The following is a 22,302-nucleotide window of genomic DNA, read 5'->3' as shown; positions in this document are numbered from 1 at the left end:
AGGTTAAGTGATTAATATTGAAATAAGAGCTAATTTAGTTAATATTACATTTTAGACTAGTGTATATACTTCTTCTCTAGGCTATCTATTGAAGGTTTCGCTTTTCTGACCGTATTTAGATCGAAAAGAAAGTATTTCGTAAAAGGCCGGTAGTCGCAAGTTTTGTTTGCGTTTTTTTAGGCGCAAATTTCGCGCGAGTGTAGATTTTCGTTTTTGACTAGAGTTATCGCTTCAAAGTCGAATTAATTCGTGTCTATTATACAGAGCTAGGTAGTTAAGACTTTCGGAAGTAAATTTATAAGTTTGAATACATTAGTGTTTATTTACGAATTAGTAGGTTACAGGTTACGAAACTACTGTGGTCTTGGGCCCACTTATTCTCTGTCTTTGAGTTACGTTTGTCTATCAAATAATGGGTGACAAATGTGGTTCTTGCCGTAGAAATTTTAAGGATGGGGTGTTCTGTGTAGACTGTAAGTTATGGTTTCATTGGGGCGACTGTAGCGGTGAGGAAACGAGGGTAGAAAATGAGGCTTTTCCGTGGCAGTGTAGGTTATGTAGAAAGGACAGAAAAATCGCTGAACAGGAGGCAAAAATCTGTGCCCTTAAGGCTGAATTAGAAAACGTGAATTCGAAATTATGCAGGTTAAGGGAGGAAAAAGAGACTGGGAACTGGGAAAAGGTAGCAAGCAAAGACCGAAAGAGGGAAACACTTTAAAAAACTCCAGAAATTCAATTGGTAAATCAGTTTGGCTTGCTATCTGAAGTGGAGGAAATGCCTTATCCAGAGGTAGTTGAAAGTAGGTTGAAGCATAATATTAGCTTAAAGAAAAAGGACAGGTCGGGATCAAACCTGAAGAGCAAAAGAAGAATTCTGCTTATAGGGTAGCAGTCATTGGAGGGGTGTGGGCCAGCAGCTTCAGGTGAATTTAGGTGCAAGGTACCAGGTCATAAGTTTTGTGAAACTAAGTGCTAGCCTTAGCCAGGTGACAGAAGACTTGGGTCAGCTATGCAGGGACTTTGAGAAGGAAGATCAGGTAATTTCAGTTGGGGGAGCAGGAAACAGCCTGGCTATGAATCCACGATACAGTATTAGGAGTGACCTGGATAAAATAGGAGCTGAAACTGAGCACACAAATGTGGGGTTTGTGGAGGTCTTTCAGCGCCATTATCAGCCCTTGGTAAACACTGCTGTAAGGCATGTTAACACTGAGCTGAACAAGATGCTCCAGACCCCAACAAAATCTCACATGAGTGTTGTTCCAGTATATTGGTAGGTGGGGTTACACTACACATGGCGTGCACCTGTATAGGATGGGGAATGATAAGTTAGCTTCTCTATTAGCAGAAGCTGTAAGGGGGTCCACAGTCACACAAGGGGTAATCCCTGTGGTTAATGGATGCAGGCAGACAGGTTTTTTCGGTTAAAGCCAAAGTCCAGACAGATGACAATCTAGATAAATAGAATAAAAGAAACTTCGTGTACAGTAAATAGGGGTAATGCTAAGGATAGTATCTACTTACTTCATCAAAATATCAGGGGAATAAAAAATAAAATAGATGAGCTAATAGTGTGTTTAGATGATCTCAAAACTAAGAATGATATTGATATACTCTGTCTCTCTGAACACCATGTAACTGTGGGCAACGATAGTGTCAGTATAAGTGGGTATAATTTACATCGTACACTTGCAGATCTGGGATGGATAAAGGAGGAGTTGCCATTTTCATAAAACAAGGGTATAAATGGAAAACTGTAAAAGTAAATAAATTTTGTGTTGATCACCACTTTGAGGTTTGTGCATGTGAACGTCAGCTAGATAATGTGGTATTGATATTAGCAACAGTGTACAGGTCACCATTAGGAGACTGGGAGCAATTCATAAAAATGTTTGACTCCCTATTGTGCTGTCGGTTAGACAAAAAGAAGTTATTAATTTGTGGTAGTTTCAATGTAAACTTTCTACATAATTCTGAGAGGAAAAGTGAACTAGAAGTGTTGTTAGTGGCATATAACTTAGAATCAGTGATCAGTTTCCCTACACATACATCTCAAGACAGTAGCACACTAATAGATAATATACCGGTATTTGTACAGAAAAAGAATGTAAAACAAACATGCTTTTCCTGTGGTTAATGGATTGTCAGACTATGATGCACAGCTGATTAACTTACAAAACCTAACAGGGTGTACAGTTTAGAAACCATTAAGTAAAAGTGTGAGGTCACTCAACCCAGTATCTATAGAGCACTTCAAAGGAAGCTCAAGAAATGTTAATTGGGGAGATGTATATAATGAGCAAAATGCTAATGACAAATGCAACATATTTCTTGATAAATTTATATCCCTTTTTGAACGTGGTTTCCCATAGAAAATTACTATATGTAACACCACACACTTTTAAAAGAAATCTTGGTTCACTACAGGTATGAAAGTGTGTTCAGAAAGAAAAAGAAAACTTCATGAGACAGCAAGAACTAATAAAGATCCAGAAGTAGTTTTACACTATAAAAATTATTGTAACATACTGAGAAAAGTTGTAAGGAAATCAAGAAATATGCATGTTAGAGAAGAAATTAACAACTCTGGCAATAAAATAAAACCAATATGGAATGTTGTTAGAAGGGAGACAAGAATAGTAGCCACTGGTGTAGGTAGTGTTACTATTCAGGAGAATGAGACCATCCTAACCAATAGTATCCAAGTACCTAATGTATTTAACAACCGTTTCTTAAGTGTAGGAGAAAAAATTGGTGAGAACAGTTCAAAAGAAAAAGCCAGGCAGTACATGGAAGAGTCTGTTCTGAAAAAAATTTTGTCAGATTAAGTTTCACCTAACAACCTCTTGAGAAATAAGTAAAATTATTAAATCTTTGAAAAATAAATGTTCTGTTAGAGTATATGGCATTAAATAATGTGGAGCAATTACAGCTGATGTTCTGAGTCACATATGTAATGCATCACTAACTCAAGGTATTTTCTCAGACAGGTTAAAATATGCCATTACCAGGCAGCTCAAAAAAAAGTGGGAACCCACAGTTGTCAATATTTATTCGCCAGTATCAACAATCTTCGAGAAACTTATGTACTAAAGAGTGGTTAGCCATCTCAACAGTAATATGATACTTAGTAAATTACAGTTGTGATTTCAAAAATGATTTTCAACTGAGACAGCAATATACAATTTCACTGTCCACATAATAGATTCTTTAAATAGTAAAATGTCACCAATACGAATTTTCTGTGACTTGTCCAAAGCATTTGATTGGGTGAACCATGACATTATGTTACAGTATTTACAGTTCTGTGGTATAAATGGAATAGCATATGATTGGTTTAAGTCGTACCTACAGAAAAGGAAGCAAAAGTTTCCTTATATGTGTCAAGTGATTTAAATAAGTTTGCCACTTCATCTAACTGGGTTGAAATTACATTACGTGTTCCATAGGGTTCAATCATGGGTCCCCTTTAGTTCTTGACATATGTGAACGACCTCCCTTCCTATCTGAAACAGGAAGCAGGACTGACACTTTGCTGATGATACAAGCATAATTATTAATTCAGTAAAAGAAACTCCAACTGAAAATTATACAAATAAGGCCTTTGGAAATGTCATTAAATGCTTTTCTGCAAATGGGCTTGCTCTAAACTTTGAAATAAGACAGTACATCCAATTTTCTGCTGCCAAAAGTACAGTTCCTTCAATACTTATAACACACCAACAGAAGTCAGTAGACAGGGTAGAGCATACTAACTTTTTGGGTGTACACATAGATGAGAATCTTAATTGGAAAATTCATATTTTGGATCTTCTAAAGCGACTAGCTTCAGCAACATTTGCAATCAGAATAATTGCCAATTTTGAGGATACAGAAATTTAATAAGGTAACATACTTTGCATACTTTCATTCTCTGATGTCATACGGAATACTATTTTGGGGTAACTCAACATTTAGACAAAAGGTATTCACTACTCTAAAGAAAGTGATTAGAATAATGTGTGGGGCTCATAGTCACACACCTTGTAGGCATCTTTTTGAAACATTGGGAATTCTTACAACAGCCTCACAGTACATTTAGTCACTAATGAAAGTTGTTCTCAACAACTTGGACCAGTTTGAAAACAACAGTGATATTCATGATTATAATACAAAAAAAAAAGAAATACTTACGCTATACTTTACTCAACGTATCTTTGGTGCAGGAAGGGGTAAAATGTGCTGCTATAAAAATTTTCGACAAATTACCAGATGAAATAAAATGTCTCACAGGCAGCAGTAATACCTTCAAAAATAAATTGAAATCATATCTCCTTGACAACTCCTTCTACACCATAGATGAATTCTTGAATAGGAATAAATAACTCTATAAATACAGTATATGCATTTTGTGCCACTTACGGGAATGGGGTAAACAATAGAGTAGCATGGAGAGCTGCATCAAACCAGTCTCAGGACTGAAGACCACAACAACAACAATAACAACAACGAAATATGGTAAATTATATGCAAAAATTTTGAATATTCACGAACATAGTCTTTAGAAACTAGTTTTGCACTAGGATATGTAAAACTCCGGCAGATGGGAGGAACTCGGTGACTTTTTACGGCTCCCATTTTATTTCCTCGAAAAGAAAACAATGTTTGCTTTTCGAAACCACGAACAATATAATTATTTTATTGGTGGTTTCTGAAGATAAATTCCGTTAACAAAAGAATTCTTTTTGAATACAGCAGTTAAAATCGCTAGTATCACATATCTATCGCTATTATGTTACACTACTTTATTAAAATCCTTCGCCGGTCGTTGCGGCAGAGCGGTTCTAGGCGCTTCAGCCTAAAACCGCGAGACCGCTACGGTCGCCGGTTCGAATCCTGCCTCGGGCATAGATGTGTGTGATGTCCTTAGGTTAGTTAGGTTCTCCGGGGAAAGAAAACTTGAAACAAACAGATTTCCTGAAAAGTACTTGTAAATTCGAAACAGTAAGTCAGGAATGTCCAAGTGCGTTTAATATTCCCAGTTTACTCATATTCGCTGACTATCAGTTATATTTTATCCTCACTCGTAATATGCAGATAGGTACATTCCCGGTGCATATCTTGAGAACTTGCAGTGGGGTCGAAGAAAGTGAAACTTAGCACAGGAACTCATGTCGGAAACGTTCTGTTCTCCCGCTGTTCGCAAAATACCATAACACGTCCATATCTCCCGCGTTTTCGGCGACACTGACTGTGGGTTTATGTAAGTTATTCACCGATCACCTGCATTGTCTCTTGGAAGATGTGCCACTGCACGTTTATCAATACATGTGGTTGCACCACTATTGCGCAGTACCTCACTTTTCACTTGCCGTCCCGGAGCATCTGGATCAATGACTTGGGCTACAGCGGATAGCTTGTGGTGGCGCAATTGCTTGGCCTGCACATCACCTGACGTAAAATCCCTACACTACTCCCAGTGAGGTCACATGAAATCCTTGATTTACGAGACCCTTTTGGCATCGACGAAGACCTGTTGGCCAAGGTTATGGCTACACAGGATGCTGGAGGACCAGGCATTGATGATCGTGTATACCGGAGCGTAGTACGGAGGTGCCATATCTGTGTTGACGTCGGTGGTCGTCACATCGTGCCCTGAGTTCCCAGACGACAAGCAGCACGAGCCAAAGACCAGCGTGTAGTGGGAAAATGGTGCGTTTCCGGACATGAGTTCCTATGTTAAACCTACCCGTCTTGGTCTCCACTGCGAGTTCTCAAATCCTGCAAAGGGAATTTAGTTACGCCCTGCATAATGGAAACGACATGGTCCTTTATAAAATAGCAGAGACACATTAAACAATGAGATGTGCCACACCCTCATCAGATTATTGTTGAATAAATAATCATTCCTTACCGTAATTTAATAACATGCTACATTCTTAGGTCACTATTAGCTCACAAAGAAACCCTCTATGCTCATAAATCGCTTGCAGAAACTGAAGAATATTAATAATATGCGAAGGCAATTCCTCTATACGACCTTCATACGGCATTTTCACTAAATGATGGCCCTTCACTAATTGAAATCATATTTGCACGCACTCTGTATCCAGAAAATCTAACGCCAACCTTCCCCCTTTCCGTTACATGTCCATTCCTCTGATTTTACATAAATTTAATGACTCTGGACATAAAACCCATAAAATACAGAATACACAACTACAGTACTTACACATACAAATTTAAATATGTTATTCAGAATAGAAGGCACAAATGGAAGAAGTGCAGTTTAGCTAACGTGCTGTTCCCTAGGATGAAACTCAGTTCGTGTCAAATCATGTCCTCGCGGAAATGTCGGTGCACTAGCATGATATCATTGAAATTTTGACTTAGGTCTTCTGAGTTCTCTCGAATTTACTTTAGCAATATACAGTGATGATATTTTTAAAGTAGCATGTAGCTGTTTGTCTCTACCCCATTATAACGTCAACAAAGTGCTACTTCGCTTGAGAGCCTATTTTCCAGAGAGCGTTTGATTTGAACGTAACTTCCCGTTCAAATAATAGAAACGGAAAAGGCGGCAGACGTCATGAACCGAAAAAATAAACTAATAGTACGAACTGAAAACGCTTCTGTCAGAAGTGATAGCCAAAGCAGAGAAACGTGGTCTTTGAGCTAGTCTCATTCTGATCTTATCTTCGCATTTATCCCATCCGACTTATCCACATAAATTTATCCAGATACCAATAGTAACGTTCCAATCTAATTGCTGCTGCCCCACGTTTATCAATTAGTAACCATAAACCTGTTTTATGCGTTCGCTGATATATGCAACGGATTTCGTAACTAACGGGATAACTACCACTATCGTTTCAATTTAACAGCCCTACCGACGATAATTCCGTTACAAAGAGATCCGTGAATCCTAACGGCCACTATCAATGAAACCAAAGCCTTCTGCCATGAACATGAATAACAGTGTGGTTTCAATAAAGTTCAGGATAACAGCACTGTATATAAACGTGATATGTGTATAAGGCTTGAATGAATAGAACAACAACCAGCGCCACTTATTACTTTTGAAAATCATTGCCTTCAAATTGTGTGATCTATTCGAACGTTCATTCATGGAGACAGCCATATAACAAGAGCATTAACATAAATTAAGTTTACTGACCAAATCAATGCAGCAGGAAACGAGAATTATACGGAAATTCTAACTGTGTAATGATATAAACCAAATTTTTAGATGTAAGAAATATTCACGTAAAAGATATGACTGCTACACACACACACACACACACACACACACACACACACACACACACACACACACACACAAGCACACAAGCACACGCACACACACACACAGATACACACAGTTACTTTCACTCCCTTCGCATCTTTCACTGCTTTCAAATATTTCAAAATCACATTCGGCTTGTGCAGGCTCTACCTTCGGTGTCGCTTTTTTTCTCGAAGAGCGGGTCGTGTCCTGTACACGTCTGCTGTTAATCAAAAGTACGATGTTAATTAGTTAATTAATTGGAGGCAACTTGCCCGAATGTAAAAAAGTCCATTAACGTTTGTTTTGAAAACCCTAATTACCCTACGGAGAACTTTAATTTGAGGATTTTCGTCAGAATATGGTTCTCAAGTGGAACTTCTGTGCATACGTTAACGAAACCGAGCTCGAGATCACGTTTTCTATCAGCAGGTTGAAGCTGCCCAAGAGGTAAATACAAGGTGAGCCAAAAAAGTATGATCGAACCGGCCATAGGGGCATCAGATGATTCATAACAAAAGTTCATTACGAAATAACTACGGAATGTATTCGGTTGGACGTAGAAGCACATGTATCACTGTTGTAGGCATGTCCATACAACTGTGGAATTAAACTATTCTGGACAGGAAATAATCTTCGCAAATACGTGTAACTTTAAACGCGGCTGTGAGACAGCAACCGTACAACAGTATTATAAGGTCGTGGCAGAGACTGTTGCCACCTCCAATTACTGTTATCTCTCGTAGAACTTAGCGGCGTGTACCGATTTATTCCGGGTAGTTATAGTTTTCCTGCCAGTCACCAACTTAATGTTAGATTCAGTGCCTCTAATTTTATGTAGTTTTAATATTAGCTTCTGAATGAACTTTTTTAGGAGACGAGAGCATAATTGCTTTGTTCGTCAGTTACTACATGTAATCTTGAATTCTCTGATGAAGACATTTGTAGATGGTGCCTAAACCTGTTAAAAGAAAAATTTTGTTGCAAGCGGTTGGCTTTTTTATACCTATCATGAGAAATACGTATATTCGCTACACGAACACAATATATTTCATTCTACGATAGTATCTCATTAGTTCATAAACTACGTCTCTCTGACTAAATAAGCCCCAGATGTGTTTCGATTGTTTGATTCTTCGAAGCATCTTCGAGCTTTATTATATATATTGTTTCGATTACATACATTATTAAATAGGTCTCATTACAGTTATCAATAACAGTTAGCTATTTTGGATTGAAACCCATTTTCGTTGATAAGTGACTCTAGAATTGTAACACTTTTCCGTTCCAGTTACGATGTGACTGACTTTTGTTGTTCCATAGTCCAGGCTGTCTTGGTGGTTTTTCCTGTTGTTTTCGGCAGTTATTGACACCATAGATGGTGAAAAAATCGAAGAAGTACACGTTTCTCAAAGAATATATGCGAAGACGGTAAGTACTAGTGTGAGGAATGGATTGAGCAGCCACATCCCCCATCTCTACTGCGCTTAGAAAAACTATTACCTCGGGCGACTCACCTCATATCATATCCCGACACATAGAACAAGGTATCAATACAGAATGCTTGCTGAAAATCACATTTTATTTTAGACACTGGCTACTATAAAGTGTACACATTTTCATTTCATTAAATCTCAAAACTCTTTCGCTGTTCGCTGCTATTCCCCTTGCAACAGAAAATGGCCGATGGTTCCGGATGTAAAGGGCTATTACAAATGATTGAAGCGATTTCATAAATTCGCTGTAACTCCATTCATTGAGATATGGTCACGACATACTACAGATACGTAGAAAAACCCATAAAGTTATGTTCGGCTGAAGCCGCACTTCAGGTTTCTGCTGCCAGAGCGCTCGAGAGCGCAGCGAGACAAAATGGCGACAGGAGCCGAGAAAGCGTATGTCGTGCTTGAAATGCACTCACATCAGTCAGTCATAACAGTGCAACGACACTTCAGGACGAAGTTCAACAAAGATCCACCAACTGCTAACTCCATTCGGCGATGGTATGCGCAGTTTAAAGCTTCTGGATGCCTCTGTAAGGGGAAATCAACGGGTCGGCCTGCAGTGAGCGAAGAAACGGTTGAACGCGCGGGCAAGTTTCACGCGTAGCCCGCGGAAGTCGACGAATAAAGCAAGCAGGGAGCTAAACGTACCACAGCTGACAGTTTGGTAAATCTTACGGAAAAAGCTAAAGCAGAAGCCTTACCGTTTACAATTGCTACAAGCCCTGACACCCGATGACAAAGTCAAACGCTTTGAATTTTCGGCGCGGTTGCAACAGCTCATGGAAGAGGATGCGTTCAGTGCGAAACTTGTTTTCAGCGATGAAGCAACATTTTTTCTTAATGGTGAAGTGAACAGACACAATGTGCGAATCTGGGGGGTAGAGAATCCTCACGCATTCGTGCAGCAAATTCCTAATTCACCAAAAGTTAACGTGTTTTGTGCAATCTCACTGTTTAAAGTTTACGGCCCCTTTTTCTTCTGCGAAAAAAACGTTACAGGACACGTGTATCTGGACATGCTGGAAAATTGGCTCATGCCACAACTGGAGACTGACAGCGCCGACTTCATCTTTCAACAGGATGGTGCTCCACCGCACTTCCATCATGATGTTCGGCATTTCTTAAACAGGAGATTGGAAAACCGATGGATCGGTCGTGGTGGAGATCATGATCAGCAATTCATGTCATGGCCTCCACGCTCTCCCGACTTAACCCCATGCAATTTCTTTCTGTGTGGTTATGTGAAAGATTCAGTGTTTAAACCTCCTCTACCAAGAAACGTGCCAGAACTGCGAGCTCGCATCAACGATGCTTTCGAACTCATTGATGGGGACATGCTGCGCCGAGTGTAGGAGGAACTTGATTATCGGCTTGATGTCTGCCGAATCACTAAAGGGGCACATATCGAACATTTGTGAATGCCTAAAAAAACTTTTTGAGTTTTTGTATGTGTGTGCAAAGCATTGTGAAAATATCTCAAATAATAAAGAAATTGTAGAGCTGTGAAATCGCTTCAGTCATTTGTAATAACCCTGTATAAAAGCTTCCTGTTGTAGGTCACATCTACTCACTCCCTCAATGATGATATTGGCACTCAAAAGAAAGATGACAGAAACAAAACCGAAGTACTGAAGTCGGCCTACGGAAACTGTATCACCACAAAAAGTCGTAATACACTCCCTCGTCTCAAATACACACATCAAAAAAGTCTTGCATCATCCCGGTACCCAGAATTCCCGAAGCCAGATGTTGACTGTGAATATAGGATCACAGACAAAGAGACACAGTGCCATTGACTATTCAGAGATGTCACTAAGCCCGCCCAATGGTGTAGACAACATGCTTGAGCAGCACCCTTTAGACGGAGGGGGTCAGACAGCCGATGAGTTCCAGTCATTCCAGCAGGAAGGAGGTACGCAGCTCGTATTGTCTGTAGTTCAGCCATGCCTAGACGGTCAGTACCGTGGTTCAATCGCGTCTACATTGTTACTTTGTGCCAGTAAGGGATCTCAACAAGGGAAATGTCCAGACGTCTCTGAGTGAACCGAACCGATGTTGTTCGGACATGGATGAGATACAGAATGACATGAACTGTTGATGACATACCTCGCTCAGGCTGCCCAAGGGCTACAACTGCAGTGGATGAACGCTACGTATGGATTATGGCTCAGAGGAACCGTGACAGCAACGCTACCATGTTGAATAATGCTTTTCGTGCAGACACAGGACGTCGTGTTACGACTCAAACATTGCGCGATAGGTTGCATGATACGCAACTTCACTCCTGACGTCCATGGCGATGTCCATCTTTGCAACCACGACCTCATGTAGCCCGGAACAGATGGGCCCAACAACATGCCGAATGGACCACTCAGGATTGGCATTACGTTCTCTTCACCGACGAGTATCGCATATGCCTTCAACCTGACAATCGTCAGAGAAGTGTTTGGATGCACCCCGGTCAGGGTTAACGCCTTAGAGACACTGTTCAAGTTGGAGGTTCGCTGCTGAATTGTGGTGGCATTATGTGGGGACGACGTACGCCGCTGGTGCTCAAGGAAGGCTTCTTAACGGCTGTAGGATACGTGAATGCAATCCTGCGATAGAGAGTGCAACCATATAGGCAGCGTATTGGGAGGCATTCATCTTCGTGGACGACAATTTGCGCCCCGAACGTGCACATCTTGTGAATGACTTCCTTAAGGATAACGACTTCGATCAGCTAGAGTGGCCAGTACGTTCTCCAGACATGAACATTATCGAACATGCTTGGGGTAGACTGTTTATGGACGATGTGACCCACCAACCTCTCTGCGGGATCTACGCCGAGTTGCCGTTGAGGAGTGAGACAATCTGGACCAACAGTGCGTTGATGAACTTGTGGATAGTATGCTACGACGAATACAGGCATGCATCAATGAAAGAGGACGTGGCACCGGGTATTAAAGGTACCGCTGTGTACAGTGATCTGGATCACCACCTCTAAAGATGTCGCTGTATGGTTGTAGAAAATGCAATGTGTGGTTTTCATGAGCAATGAAAATGGCGGAAATGATGTTTATGTTGATCTCTGTTCCAGTTTTCTGTAAGGTTGCGTAACTCTCATAACCGAGGTGATGTGGCACTAATTCCGAACAACAGGTCTCGAGAAAATTGATCATTAAAAAGTCAGCTGGGGTTTGTTAACAGTGGAAAGGTATATGGGCCATGTGAGATACGTGTAAGATTCCACGCAGATAATACAAAAGAATCTACTCCCCCTCTAGTATTGTGTCAGATTTCGTACACTTGGGGAAGAAGAGGTGAACTATAGAGTGTTGCGGCAATTGTCTTCGGAGGGAAGCTGGACAGGAGCAGATTTATTAGCCAATAATGTAACACATTAAACGAAAGTTGTACTTAACTGGCAGCTATCTCCATATGTACAAAGGCTCATTAGGAATAATGCAGCATGAAAAAGAGTCGAGCTCATACAACAGCAACAAGGATGAGGCTCTCGGAACTAAGCTCAAACCATGGGGTCAGAGCCGCGACATGGCGACGTCTGTTAGGCGGGGGAAGAGAAGTGATCCGTGCGCTAGTGGACCGTGAGGCTGCCGTCAGTTGTACACCGCGGCGGTAGGGGGCGCTGAAGGCGTGGTTGAGCGGGTGTGCGCAGTTGGGTCGGCCAGACCACGCACGACCCCTGTCGGCAGCTGATGGGAACATGAAATTTCACTGCCAATTTAAAGACGCTGGTGCTGTGGTATTGATACAGATGCCTCATGTAGCAGTAGATTATCATGTGTCTGCAACTAGGTATTCGACCAAAGCTCAGTTCAATAACGTCTTAAAGAAGGACCTTAGGACGTGGAAATAATTGTAGGGTTATATCGCTGACGTAAATGTCTTGTACAATTGGGGAACAAGTTTTATGTTCACGTTTTATGACTTTTTGGGGGATCGAAATGGCCTTAGAAAACTAACATGGATGCCACTGTCAGGGACCTTGCAAAACTCGGCATGCTTTTCTTTTGTCCATGAGATCCTGAGTGTCGCAAATAAATGCCATATTTCTTGAGTTCAGGAAGACGTTTAATACAGCTTCGCTTTTTAGTTTAGTGAACTAACTATCAGCTGAGCGGGTATCGGAACAAGGGGAGTTTCTTGGCGCAAGACCCCAACGCAACTCTCTTAATGGAACAAATTCTACATACGTTTAAAAGTACCCAAGGAATTGTGATAGAGTAATTACTATTTACAGTATTAAACGAGCCAGCGGATAACGTTGAAAGCTCCTTATGTCGGATTGGAGGAGATGCAGTTGCCTGCGGGAGGGATGGTACGCCAGAAGACAGCAGCGAACTGCTGGAAGACCTCGATTGGTGCAGGGACTCGGATTTGATCGTGACCGTAAATAAGTGTACCTGGTTTGATACAATAGGAAAAGAGTTGTGCCCAGCGACTGTGTTCATTTCAACTAATAAAGCACACAAGAAAGAGTCCCATTGATGTTTCTTGCTTATGTAGATTTTGGTCACTGTGTGACCATCTTAAGTGCAGTAAGTGTAAATCAAAACATTAAAAACACTTGTAGATGCTCGTAGTCCCAACTGGAGCATTCATGTCAGAAATTGAGTTGATGTGTGTGTGTGTGTGTGTGTGTGTGTGTGTGTGTGTGTGTGTGTGTGAACTTATCGTCTGACATGAACAGTCCATTTAGGGCTGTGCTTATATACAAGTGTACTTTCGTACAACAATTGGAATTTGTGACGGAATTTCAAATTTTTAAGCACAGTTTCGGATTTTATTCTTTAAGGTCAGTTACAGCTTAAAATGACAAACTCTTTCGATGGCATACGGTCTTCTCTTAAATTTACATAACAGCTGTATCGGGTTTTCCGCGCTGTGTCGAGATGTTATTTTTCTTAAAGACGCGATGTGCCACTATCCTATTTAAAGTGCGTCGTACTTTTCTTCGCCATTTCCCCTGGTTAATTGCTTTTTTTTGTAACTTTGTCGTCTTACTGTTTCTGTAGTGTAATTTTAATGTAACATCATTAATATCTTGGGTGTATTTTGTGGTTGTCTACACTTCTTGTATGAACACCACCTTGGCATATGTTTCCCGCCAGTCCTGTTTGTTGTGTTTGGGTGTAGGATGCACGTCAGCCTAGGTTTTACATTGACCATTTTTACTGTTAACTAATCCTTATGGCTATACCATAGCATTTATAAGGATCATTTTACTGTTGACTAAGCCTTAGGACTTCGTTTTCCTGTTCACACAATATGTAACACGTAAGTTTGTTTTAAATTTCCGCCGTAAGTACATTTGATGATTCTGTTGTTACACATATGATTTCCATGTACCTGTTCTAATATATCCTATTTGTGGGTTTTATTACTTCTTCTTAGAAAGACGGGGTTGTCTGTTTCGAAACCAAGGTAAGAATAAAGTTTTGACGTGCAACTGGTTGGCCGTATGATTCCCATGGGCCGGCCGCGGTGGTCTCGCGGTTCTAGGCGCGCAGTCCGAAGCCGTGCGACTGCTACGGTCGCAGGTTCGAATCCTGCCTCGGGCATGGATGTGTGTGATGTCCTTAGGTTAGTTAGGTTTAAGTAGTTCTAAGTTCTAGGGGACTGATAACCACAGCAGTTGAGTCCCATAGTGCTCAGAGCCATTTGAACCATTCCCATGGTATTTTACTTACAGATTAACGTATTGCTTTGGACATAAGTCAGCAAGAAATCCACTGCTATAAGACGACACTGCTGCGAAGAAACGGTGAAAACAGTAACTGCCTTGTAATAATTAATACTACTAATCTTCAGTGATTTAAAATGAATTGTAGGTACATCAGAAACTACGCTGAAGTTCATTGGCAGAATGTAAAGGAAATATATATCAGCTACAAAAGTAGTGGCCCACAGAACACCTGTTCGGCCGATGCTTGTGTATTTTTCATTAGTGTGGGCCATCACGATGTGGAACTGACGGAACAAATTGGGGATATCCTGTGAAGAGCGGTGCATTTCACCGTAAGATTGTTTAGTAACCGTGAGAGCGTTAACGCCTACAGAGACTCTCAACAAACTCCAGTGGGAGACGCTACATGAGAGGCATTGTGTATCACGGAGAGTTTTACAGTTGAAATCCCGCGAGAGTAAGTTCCATGAAGTGTAGGACAACATATTACATGAAACTTCCTGGTGGATTAAAACTGTGGGCCGGACCACGGCTTGAACCTGACCCAGCACGACTCATGACCCGTCCTCATAGCTGTACTTGCACCAGCGCTTCACCTCCTACCACAAACGTCTCGCGAAATAACTGCAACGAGAAAACCTTAGAATTTAGATGTAATATAGAGGTTCACCGACAACCATTCTTTCTATACGTCATTTCAGAATGGACCTAGGATGGGGGAAGAAAAAGATAGTGGTACCAGAAATACCCTCAACCATAACCCATTAAGTTGTTTGCAAAGTGTAGATGCAGACGTGGACAAGAAAAGAAATGCAGAAGAATTCAGTAACCTCCTAGAATATAGAAGTTGGAATCTCCCAACCATCATTTGCCTATGCAAGGGAGGGAAAGAAGCGGAAAGAATGATATACACTAAACTTTAGAACGTAATGGAACAATGTACGAAGTTTGAAATCTCAAACAATGAAGGAAACCAACTGGACAACAATATCCTGAAGAGATGAATCAACCAAGACCGTAGTCAATCAAGGGAAAATGAACTGAATGTATTCACTTGACAGTGGGAGATCATATGAGAAACATAATTGAGTCATAAAAACTAGATTTATGAGAAAAAATAAAGAGAGAGTAAGTTATTATGGATAAAAAAGGCATTGAGTTATATGTCGATGACAGTGATGATTCTGCCGCCGTTGCTGCTGCTGCTGCTGATGATGATATTCCAATAAAATGAAGAAAGGAAATCAGAGAAACTACAGAGTGACACAAACCTGTCTGAAAGCATCATTACAAAGGAAGAAAGGAAGAAAATGTTGACTACACTGGTAAACGCATCTTCAAAAGAGAAATTCGAAATAGATCTGAAAGAGCTGAATAATAATAATAATAAATCCTTTTGCAGGTCATAGATAATATACCTCCCGAAAGTTATTAAAGTGGGAGGAGAAGTAGTAAAGCGATAGTTACATCGTCTTACGTGTGACATGCTCAGTCAGACCCAAAAGTTACGAGACTGGATTAATAAATAAAATAGCGTATAATTCAGCTAGTGATTTTACTGCTTCAGGCATTCTGCATAGTCTTCCATCACTGGAGACCAATGCACAGAACTTTCATACAACCATGTGAAATTTTCAAAAATGTTCTTGTCCGGGATGTTGTTCAACTCGGCTGTAGCCGTGTTGGGTAGCCCCGCGCTCTCAGGCGTTTTGTCACGGACCGGGCAGCTCTCCCAGTCGCAGGCTCTCCCAGTCGCAGTCCTTCGGGCATGGGTGTATGGTTGTCTTTAACGTAAGTTAGTTTAAGTTAGATTAAGTAGTGCGTAAGCTTAGGAACCGATGGCTTCAGAAGTTTGGTCCCATAAGACCTTACCACAAATTTCCAATTTCCAACTCGGCTGTCACATTTGGCTTGAACGTCGGTTACGTCGTCAAAGCGTTGACGCATAATGTGAGTTTCTGCACTGATTAATAAACGCAGGAGGAGGCCACTGTACCGTGCCCGAAACGTGGGTTTCTCCAGTAGAATTGTTTACATTATAACGTGGTACACTACCTATAAAACTTTTATGTCTACACGTCTGTTTTCCAAAACTGTTCCAATAATGTAACTTTTAGACCTAGAGACAACACAGAACGAGTACTGGTATTACACCCCGTATACAGTTTTCCGCATATCGTGAACCAAAAGAGCGAGTTGGGTAGGATTTCCTGGAGGACGAAACGTTTCATAGAAACTAGGCGCCAGCTGTGCGCGAATCATCAGTTTCGCGATATATAAGTACACTGTATGATCAGAAATGGCAAGCACCTAGAAGACATGGTCTGTTACCTGTGTGCACATACACACAGTGGGTGAACATGTGATGAGATACAACAGCTGGATAACGTTAGTGCTAGTCATGTTTCTTCTTGTTACTAGGCCTAGTAGGGTATACCACCGGCTTTAAGAGCATCAGGTGTTGAGTAATCACTGTGAAGAGCACAGAGATGAGGGGTACCTGTCTGAGACAGCGTTATCAGCACCTGAATGGCGCCTCAATATGTGTCTCCTTTCGACTGGCTGGACGAATTGTACAGCATCCAGATTTTTGGGCTATTCAGATGTGACAGTTGACCGAAGCTGGACTCCGTGGGAATGTGAGGTTAGGGATACTCATCGTAGAGAATATGGTCTGGTCTACCACATCTGACAAGCATAGGCAACGATCGCCGTGTTGTGCAGTAAGCATTCCATAGACTTCTCACATCAGCGCCTGCCATCCGAGAATACGTAGTGGACTTCATGCTACATTCTGTGTCAACCAGTAACGTTGGTCAGAGACAATCAGCATCCAGACTGGGGAATCACAGTCTCTATTCAGGCTGCCATAACGCCACTACACAAACTGCTGCGTTTGGATTGGTGCCATGACCGGTGAGCGTGGACTACTGGCGTCGCATTCTGTTCAGTGATGAATCGCAGTTCAGGACTACCCCGAGTGACTGTCGTCAACGAGTATGGCAGCGACCTGTTAAGGGATCCAAGTCTTACAATATTTTGAAGAGACACAGCGGTGTTACCCCTGGCTGGGGAGCCACCGGGTATGAATTCATGTCAAGGCTGATAGTGATTGAGGGGACTCTGACGGCAAAACGGCATGCGACCGACATCCTGCATCCTCATTCCTTATCTCTGATGCGACAGTACCGTGGTGCCATTTTTCAACGTGACAATCCGTAGACGTCACATATCTATACGAAATGGTTGCGTGATTCTGAAATATTCCCGTGGCTAGAAAGATCCCCACATCTGTAGCCGATACAACATGTATAGGACCAGCTTTGGCGTCAACTCCGTCCCAGTGGCAGTATCCAGGATCTCAAGGACCAACTACATCAATTATAGAATTACTGCATTCAGGCCCAACTGGGTGCAACGCCATGCAGGTAAGTGCGCCCATACTGCCAAGTTCTTTGTAATTTTGATTCTGTTGTATAATCGCTGAAATAACATCACACATTCTCTCAGCTCGTGAAGTTTCGTCACTTTCCTTTTCTCCTTCTGGGTGCTTCACTTCGTCATGTAGTTTACAAATAGTTGAGCCTGCGCCACACAACTTGGCTAGAAGGTTTCTGTCTGGGAAATGCTGCTGTCTGGAAAGTGCTACTCCCGGCAGTTATTCACCGGATAAGGGCCCCGCTGCATGGTTGTGGCGCCTAGCGTGACTTCTGGAGGTCATCGACAAGCATTCCTTTCGCCATGCAGCCGTTGGCAAGGCAAGAGAACGCACTTTGCGGGACAGTAAAGAGGCTGAAGAGGCCTATAATGTTTTATTGCACTCCTGCGGCTCTCTGATAATGCTCGCCAGCACAGAAGAGACTGGTGTGTTCCACTGCGGAGCGCAGATGTGGTTTCGAGTGAGACGCAGGAACAAACAGAAATTCCCGTTCTTAACGAGGATATAAGACTAAAAACAGAGTGATACTGAACACATGTGCCATCACCACGAAAAGAAAGGATTGAAGTTTGTGCGATAGCATTTGCTTGTACGACATCCAGCGAGGCGGTGTAGGTATAAACCTCCGAGCCTGTACTGTACCTTCATGTGGTTTCACTTATTCGTTTAAGACATGCCGCGGTGAAACCTGTCAAAACTGCTTCTCTTGCAACGTGAACAAATATATGAAAACTTTCAATTCATCTGTCATCAAGGTAAATGAAATTTTGTGCAAATTTGAATACATACCATAAGGAAAGATAAAGTTTTAATTTGTGGTCACCAAAAACACACTGGAGAAAAACTTCGTTCTTGTGACTAACGTAAGATGGAAGGAGGTTCAGGAAATAGATTTTAAGTTTTGGGTACCATAACACTGCATCTACTCTCCAAACTGTAACATAATATTTCCGCTATAGACAGGATATTTATGAGAAAATATGACCAATGTGAATGAACCTTCACCTGATTCGTTGAGTACGACTGGCAAAGCCGTATTTTAATTGACGCAAACATCAGTAGCTACACTGCCTGTCAATGGCGTAGGGAATGATGGACGACATACGACACAGTACGTACCTAATACAGGTGGTGTCGTATATTTATAACGAAAATTGTGCATATGGAAATTCGGGATGACAGACTTAAATAAGGTTCATGTTTGAAGCAGGCAAGACTCCCAGCATGAATGTCGATATCGGATTCTCTCTAAGGAATGTGCCCTCCTCAGGTACCAACGCATATTTTGCACCTGTCATTTCATGCTGACTATTAAACCGTTGAGGAAAGGAATATTGTCCTATCCTCTCTCAAAGTGGTTTTTAGATCTTCCATGATTCGGCAAAGGGGTGTTCGTTCAGAAAAATGTCTGCCAAGAGCGTCAGAGGCATGTCCAGTAGGAATAAGTTACAGGTGCGGAGAGTACGCAGGACACACCATCCATTCGGTGTCTTCACTTTCCAGTGTGCCCGATACCTCAGTGGTCCTGTGTGGGTGAGAGTTCTCTTCCTTAAACAGGAAGCAGGAATAGATGGATGTGAGCCATAATAATTTTCCTCCAATACCACTGTGCTATAACGGTACCTCGCACAAAGATATGCAGCAGTTTTCGGCCATTGCCCATAATGCCTGGCCACAACATAACGCCTTGGGCATACCGATGACGCTCATGAACATATTGTATTGTGTAACGTGTTTCCCTCGCTCTCTACGTTAATTGGTAGCCAGAATCATTTGCCACGGAGAAGCGGAATTCGTCGGAGAACATCACTTTGGACAACTGTTGTGGATTCCAATCAACATGTTCCTCCCTGTATCTACAAACTCTTTCTCGACGATTGCGTCGTTAAAGTGGGATGCATTTAAAAGGCTTTCGAGCATACAAACCAGCCTGATTTTAATCACTGCCACATCGTTCTGGCAGGTATACGTGTATCGGTAGCGGTTACAAGGTGAGCAGTGATCCGTAAAGGAGTGAGATCTCCATCCCTTTTCGCCGCTAGGGCTACGTACTGGTCCTCTTGCGGTGTGGTGGTTCATCTAGGACCATCCTTTACTGTGGCCACAGTGGTGACACACTGACCGGCTTCGAGCCGTCCAACGGCTCATACACGATCGTAAGTACTCAAATGATGCCTGCAGACATGTCGCCGTACTACACGAAATGTCACAGTAATCGGATCCACAACAGTCTTAGTCAAACACCATACTGCATGGACTGTGGAATGCGTACAGGGAGTTCGTGCACAGAATTCGCTGCAATTAACACGTCCCGCCCACTGCGTTTCTTTTTCCTGTCATTGGTCGCGTGCCGCAGCTGTTGAGATATCTCGTACCAAGTGTCAGTAGTTTAGTAGCAGATCTCAAGCACTGTACAATGCGCATGCTTGAGTGCCCTGAAATTCTTGTGTGAGCGTTTTTATTATCATTAAGTCAACTTGTGTTGTCTTCTTCGGTGCCGACGTATGTTTTCCCATGTTTCTCTACAAGCGAACTACGACAGGAAATTCGTCAGCGGATGGGAATTAATAGGTGTTTATTCTCGAGTGACACAGGAGTCCAAATAGTCCGCGAGTACGTACCATGTCGATGGATTGGTCACAACTAATATGGAGAGTTGAGCTCGCAATGTATAATTTCTTCCAGTGAGCTTTCGATAACGATGACTTTTTCACCACTTCATTCCCAACGACAGTGGTAGAAATGGGATGTGTGAATTACCAGAGACGTAGGGAGCAACGTACCAGATCTCTAGGAAAGAAGTTGTAAGTTTCAAGCTCGTTCCGCGATAATCTCTGTCCGAGATCCGTAATGCTACTAACAACTGTCTTTGTCATACCTTTAGTTGTGCTTAGGAAGAAGATCAGCTGAGCTGTTACGTACGGTGTCCGTTCAGTTTTGCCATTCCAACGTGTCACAATATCTCACTTTCTTCAGGTTCGAAAATCTAGAGGAGGAAAGACTTGTAACATACAGGGGGTGAAGAGTAAAACTACATATTTCAGGTACTTACGACCAAGAAAAGTTTGTAAGCTGTTCAGAAATACTGACGTAGTGACCCCAGGCACTTGGTACTGAATATTATCTCCTGCGCTAGACTTAAAGGTCATCTGCATCTACACGTAATTTCTTTCACTCTTTACAGAACTTTTACACTACGAACAGTTGGGTATCAACTATTGTTTCCTTCCACACAACAAACAACGTCGTTTTGTACAATCATCTACTAACAATCACTGTTTTGATCTAACTGGAACAACGGCATCACACTACACAACAGTAGATATATTGTCGAGACAATTATGTTACCTCATCATAACGATTACTCCAATAATTGAAGGAGTCGTGCAAACAAAAAAAAAAAAAAAAAACCATCTGACTCTGTAACCAAATGGCTTCTGAAGCAGTGTTGTAGGAAATAGAATGTCTATTTATGGTGAAAGAGGCAGGCAGAAAGCAATATATATGAAGACTTTCCTACTGGCTTGCTAGGCCTAACCAGGAGGAGGAAAACTGTACTGGAGTGGGAATAACAGGTCTGGTAGAAATGGTGTGGCAGTGATGGTGAATAAGAATGTACAAAGCTGTACTGAAAATGTGAAATATATATCAGACAGGATCATAATCTTAAACCTGAGATTGCAAAAAGATACACTAAAAGTAATCCAGATTTATGCACCTCAAGTGGGATGTAGCGAAGAAGAGAAAATGGACTTTGAAAATGTGTTAGAAAACCATATAGAGAGTGCTAATGTAGCGATGGGAGATTTTAATGCACAGGTAGGCAAAGACAGAAAGGGATTTGAGCAAGTATTGGGATGTTTTGGATATGGACGCAGAAATGAAGAAGGGAAAAGGCTCCTGGATTTGTGCCAGAGGAATGGAATGAAAATAGCAAACAGCTGGTTTATGAAGAGAGAAAGTCATGTTATCACCAGATACAGTTGGGATGGAAGAACGACGAGTGTAATTGATTATATTCTAGTAGATAGGGAATGGGGAGAGAAAGTAACAAATGTGAAGACCATAGATTACTGGCGGGACAATGGAAAATGAATCAGTGTGTGAAAAATAGAAAACAGAAGAAAGTGATGAGGATACGGGATTGGAAATTGAAGGAGAGTGAATGTGCTGAGAAGTACAGAGAATTAATAACACAAAAATTTCCAAAAGAAATTTTCTGCGATGTAGAAAGAGAATGGAGTTTATTCAAAGACACTTTAGTCGAAGCAGCACAAAAAAGTATGTGGCAGAACATCTGGAAAGGAAAAAGTAAGACAGGCAAGTTGGTGGGATGATACCACAATTCAAGCAGTTAGAAGAAAAAATGGAGCATGGAGAAAATGGTGGAAAACTAAAAATGATG

Source organism: Schistocerca nitens, chromosome 5, assembly GCF_023898315.1.
Source record: "Schistocerca nitens isolate TAMUIC-IGC-003100 chromosome 5, iqSchNite1.1, whole genome shotgun sequence".
NCBI lineage: Eukaryota > Metazoa > Arthropoda > Insecta > Orthoptera > Acrididae > Schistocerca > Schistocerca nitens.
Note: the sequence above shows the minus strand (reverse complement) of the source record.